This window comes from Cupressus sempervirens, chromosome 2 (genome assembly GCF_028749045.1).
Source record: "Cupressus sempervirens isolate cs-2001-9-10 chromosome 2, ASM2874904v1, whole genome shotgun sequence".
NCBI classification, from domain to species: Eukaryota; Viridiplantae; Streptophyta; class Pinopsida; order Cupressales; family Cupressaceae; genus Cupressus; species Cupressus sempervirens.
Window position 1 is genome coordinate 233,878,869 of NC_143119.1, and position 6,334 is coordinate 233,885,202.

Below are 6,334 nucleotides of genomic sequence, written 5' to 3' on the forward strand. Positions count from 1 at the left end.
GATACATGTGTGATAGCACTGGCATCAACGCAGATTCTAGGTCAAGGATATGGATACAAACTAAGATTATTGGATATATATAATAGTGACAATATCACAAATATTTAATTTTTATGGTTAACAAACCCTCATTTTTCAAGATTATTATGGTTGGGCATAGGGCTAAACTTGAATGAGATATGATAGATACACTGAGAAAGAACCAACCATTATTGCAAGTAACAGAGGGTCATGAATTAGATCAGGGCTGACAAGATCTGTCAGATGGCCTTTTTAGGAATGACAATGAGGAATAAGGTGAGCTAGAGAAGTGACTAAGGAATGAAAGAGATCAAAATGAGGATGATGATGAAATTGAACAATGGTTACAAGTGATAGATGACATTTTTCTTCCTTGATTATTTCTATATGTATGTGAGATGTAATTTTAGATACTTTAAGGAGGCACATATGGTCTCACGTGGCCTTTATTTTATTAAAACCAAAACTATTAAAAATAACATTTTTCATGATATATTGAGTTCATTCCTATAATTTGTTTTTATAAAACTAGGTTTAAATGGAACATAGTTCTATATCCTTCTTATCCTAATTGAATTCAAGTATGAATCAATCTATTCATCAATGTGAAAATATAATTTAGTTAAAGGAACATGTTTGATCACAATAAAAGATACAATATTTGAACTTGAACATGTGTGATCACAATAATTCATTTAAAGGGAACATGTCTAATGATTATATTTTTCCAATCCAACTATACTGTTAGATTACCTATTCCTTTTTTTCACCTATTTTATGCCATTGTATATGATGTTGACTGATCTTTGACTTCAGAATGCTTAGGTTGGAAAATTTATTGTGTAAGAATCATTTAGTTCATTGAAACTAGGATTATGGTAGTGAGAGAACCTAATTTTTGTAGAGTTGAGTTAAATGTGAATGTTGTATAGTCCTATTGATATTCATACTATCTAGCTATACTTTTGTGTTACCTATGAGTTTAGAATCCTTAATACTACTAGATAGTATAAGAGCACAATAGAACTTCATAAATGGGAAAATATACAAAATATTTTATTTATTTTTATAGCTCTATGTATCTATGGATTCCAAGACCGTAGGATTTCCCCCTGTATCAAAATTTACACTAAACATTATTTTCTAGTTGGTTTGTAAGCCCAAGATAGGTCTTCTAGCTATCTGAATCCATGAGACCAACTATAAGACAAACAAATGGCTAAAGAATTAGATTTCATTGAAGTATGATTTTATATATCTATTAAGAGAAAACTTGAGTACCTTGATTTACTGAGGTTCTTGAGTGCTCCTACCTTTATAATTGGTTAGGTTGCAATGTTTCATCAGCCTTTTCCTAGTGGCCATTTTAGCAATCCAAAGAACCCTTTCTTTACAATTAGGGGCCTCTACATGCAAGGCCAAGGCCTTGTTGGGGGCCCTTTTATATATCACTTGGGTGTCCTACTATAATTGAACAATCCAAACCTGCTATTTAGCTCAGGGCATACAAATGGGAAATATCACTGATATTTTGAATCTAAAAAATTTGTTCAATTTTTATAAAAGTCCTAAATTTGCACATTTGTTTATGAAAGGTCAATGGAAATATTGAACTTTTTGGAATGACTTATATAATATTGCAACCTGCCATTTTGAGTTAAAGTTTACCAAAAATATTGTTATGGTATGTAGTAAATATGATATGTTTCTAAGCTTGGTAGAAATAGGCTCTCTATTTGATGGTTTCAATTTGGATCTGGATCCTAAACTAGAATGACCCTGGGTTCTTTGTGTACCCATACCCAAGATAAAGTAGGTGAATAAGTAGATAAAATATTCACATAGAAAATAATAATTTCTTGGCCCTTTCTCCACAACATTTGTTGTTCTCATATGATCTTTGGATGGGTGTCACGTATCATGCCTATGTTAGAGTTCAACTTTATAAGTTTTATGTACCACTTTTTAAGGTTAGAACCTTAAGTAGATGGATAATAAATTGAGGAACTGGGAGGGGAAAAATATGCATCTAATAAATGTGCAATTAGCTCTATAAGTTTTCCCATCAACTAAAACTTCAAATTTGGATTAGGATGCTTCATAGACCATTTCCTCAAAAATCCATCCAAAAAGTGTTGGTTATAGCTATAAATTGGCATTGGCAAGGGGTTTCACCTATTCAAAATCTAGAATTATATGTCTTAGTCTTCTCTAAGAAAATGTACAACTTTTAGCTGTCAAATTTGTAACCTGCACATAAAGAGGAGAGAAAAATGGTTGTGTTGTATAGAGGCTTTCCTAAGTCAAATCTTGGCTAAGTGTTTCCACTTCCACTACAATTATGATGGTGAAAAAGAGAGCTTACCTTTGGTAGGGTAGAGACCAAATCTAAAATGGAATGTTGAATTTAAAGGATATTATTTTAGGATTGATGATGGTGGAAATACAATGCTCAAGTCTTGCAAATGTTAATGTAATAAAAGATCAATCATAAAAAATCCATGATGAAAACATATTTGAAGATAAGTTTTTGTAGCTTGATGTTCCCTATACTTGATCTACCCTTAATGAAGGAATATTTTCTCTTGAATGAAAGTTGCTATATGAATTCTTAGATGAAAATGAATTAGAAAACCCAATCAGATTATGAGGAATGCCTAAGTCATAATCCTCTTAGTCGATGTGCTAGAATAGAATTTTCTATGATAGTTTTAACATCTGGATTTTGGTCTAGCTATAGGTCTCTTGATTCACTTGTTCTTCCTATTGAAATGACAAGAAATTTAGAGTCATTCAAAGAGTTATATAATAGAGAAAAGATGAACAAAATGTTAACATGGAAATACTCTGTATGAACATGCATTATTATTGAAATATTTGACCAAGGTAAAATTCAAATGCATGGGACCCGTTAACATGAAAGTTCACTATTCTTGATTAATGAAACAAAGAGGTTAAGTTTTTTACAAGTCAAAACTATGCTAAATTTGGGAGTTTAAGATATAATTGATTTTTTGACCTTACTTGCATGTTATTAATACAATAGTCTAAATAAAATACTAGAAACCCTATTTGTGGCACCAACAAACATTTTTTAATTCAATGCTAAGTTCTCTTATAACAAGATGATGATCAGACATATAATAAAAAATAAAAAATTATATCGTAAGAATTGTGAAGAGTAGAACAATATTATCACATAAGGAATTATTGATGCAATTGCATACATATGAAAAAACTAAAAGAAAAATTGAAACTATTATAAATAGTGAATTTTAAAAAAGAGATAAAGAAAATTAGGATATGTAGAATTGTGTGCCTTGACATTGGTTTAGAGAAAAGATGTTATTCACAAAAATAGAATCATGTACATCAAAAACTAATAATAAATCATTTACACCAACAACACAATCACTTGCAACAACACTATATACTAAATCAATATATATATATATATATATATATATATATATATATATATATATAGGGAAGGAAAACATGCTTTCTTCAATATGCAACCTAGTGCCAATTCATGGTTTTACTCAGTAGCAATAGCAAAATTTCTTTTATGATTTTTCTCCTTTATTTCACAATAGTAACAATTTTCTTTCATGTTTATCCTCCTTTTTTTTCTTTAGATTTTTTTCTTGAGTGTTTTTCATTTGCTAACAAATTTTGCTATTAAAATATGAGGTCTGCTTATGATCAACATCTGGCACACCTTGTTTAAAATATGCATGATGCAAAGTTCTTCATTGAATATGGCCTTAAGGAAAATGCATAAATACTTGTAGTTTCTTTCCTACTAGTCTTTTAAAAGGGACTACAAAATTCTTACAAAATCACCCAGTTTCAAAATTTTTTATGCAAGTTAAATGGTGGAAGAAGAAAAGCCTTGGTTGGATTTTTTTTTCTTTGTATTTATTTTTAATACAAATATTAATGGAGAATTATATGGTATTAGATGCTTCTATTAAATTATTAGAGAGGTTAAGAGAGTATGTTTCATCCCATAGATAAAGGGGTCTTGCATTGCATCAGTCGGGTTGTGCAATGCTAGAAGGAAAATAGTAAGGGATACACAAAATTGATTTAAAGTTGTTGTATTAAGAAAACATGTGTACTCATTAGTTGGTGTGGAAAGAAAAAAATTTAAGTAGGGACATTTGTATTCTACATCTAAAGATGCTAATAGTTTGATCTCTTGCTACAAACTTGTAGGATGGATGTATCAAGAGAGGTCACTGTTCTACTATGGCAAAGAAAAAATGGACTTAAAAATGGTCACAAAATTAGATATAAATATTCCATATCAATATAGATTTAGAGTTGTTGCACTAATAAATGAAAAAAAAATTCATGCAATAATTGCTAAAATAAATAGGATTCTAGGGTTTAAGGTCTCCCCAGATTGCCTTGAATTGCAAGCTTGGTTTGACTTGCTCTTCTAGATTATGATGGCCCACTTAGGGATATAAGAGATTTGTTGAACTTGGATCTAAATTACCTAATGTATTAGGGACACATTCCAATAGATCATTTTATTTGTCTCCTATTTCAACATGTGGAGTAATGGCCCAAGGAAGATTGTTGGATGCATCTTTATGATTGGTGGTTTTCTAATACTGTATTGGATCATTATATGTAGTGCATAAAATATTGGAGAATGAAACTGAGAAGGGTTTTCTCCAATTTCAGAAATCTCAACTTCTTATTTAGTTGAATTGCCCAAAGGCTGTAATACAGAGTCTACAACTGGCACATAAGCATTCAACAATATCAAATTCTTCTTCAATTAAATTATCCAAAGGCTAAAATATGAAGTCTACAGATGGCATGTAAGCATGTATGTAGTGTGCATGAGAAACTATTATACAAAGGTCGAATATTTACTATATGACATTGACCATCGCAAAGAGGCATTACAAAAATAAGAAGATTATATTACCATCCATAGGTTCTTTGAAGCCTTCTTTTTAAAAGATTATGCTCTAGGTGATACAATTATAGATCATGCCTCAACTACCAATGTGTTGGGTGATGTGACGCGCTCCCCTGCCCACAGGTGGTTAATTATGTGGTGTTCCATGTTCACTAATAGTCATGGCTTTTGGTGCAATGGTAATTGGGCCCTACAATTGGTATCAGTGCCTGGTTTTGGCCTGGTCATGGGTTCAAATCTCCTTGGTGCCTTCCCGACCCGCATAAGCACCTAGTATGCGCGTCGAGGGGGAGATTTTTGGGTGATGCGATGCGCTCCCTTGCCCACAGGTGGTTAATTATGTGGTGTTCCATGTTCACTAACAGTCATGGCTTTTGGTGCAACGACAAATGGACCCTACAATTGGTATCAGAGCTTGGTTTTGGCCTAGTCATGGGTTCAAATCTTCGCAGTGCCTTCTCGACCCGTGTAAGCACCTGGTATGCGCATCGAGGGGGAGATTGTTGGGTGATGCGACATGCTCCCCTTCCCACAGGTGGTTAATTATGCGGTGTTCCATGTTCACTAAGAGTCATGGCTTTTGGTGCAACGGTAATTGGGCCCTACACAATGGTGTAGTGCTTCTTGAAGAAGCTCTGAAATGTACTTCAAATGGAGTTCGTAAAGGATAGGACTTGAATAACCTTAGAAGTTTTATATGGATTGTGGTAAGTTAGATCTTGCTATAGCCTATTATATAAGTTCTTTCAATATTTTTCATACAAGGACTCATCATGGATTGACATGGGTATGTCATTTGAAGAATGGTAGGAAAACTATATATGAAGAGATGAAAAAGTTGATAGAAAAGGCTTGGACAAATGCATTTTCATATGAGAAGCATTAAAAGTACTGAAAATGGGATATAGAGCCAATGGATGATCAAACAGAAAATGAGGCAATATCAAAGCTTTCAAAGGCAATAACATTTAAAATTGATTTGCAATTTTTGCACTTACGAGGAGTATTCCATGAGTTATAGGGGACAACGAAGCTATTGTATGTAATTTCCAAGAAATATTTTATGTGGATTCAAATCATTGGGATACTATTGAAATTTATAATAGAGCTCGTGGTTGGCAATATTCAATGTTATGTTAGGGGAGACCAACCTTTAATCATCTTACAAAATTTCTATTATTCTTCTCATCATTTGAGAGGAACAAGTTGTACCTATTCTACAGAAAAAGCCCATGGATGTGAGTAGGGTGCATTATTTGTGTTATTGATGGAATAATGAAGTTTCATCACCATTATATTGTCTATTTTATTCTACATTTATGGCTGAGAGTATACAACAAGTCCATCAAGCAGAATGACTATGCATTCAAA

General features: G+C 32.4%; 1 pseudogene; it reads left to right on the plus strand.

Moving 5' to 3' along the window:
* The first annotated feature begins 2,857 nt into the window (after positions 1-2,857).
* On the plus strand, positions 2,858-6,103 carry LOC149571903 (ethylene-overproduction protein 1-like; annotated as a pseudogene).
* The last annotated feature ends 231 nt before the right edge of the window (positions 6,104-6,334 follow it).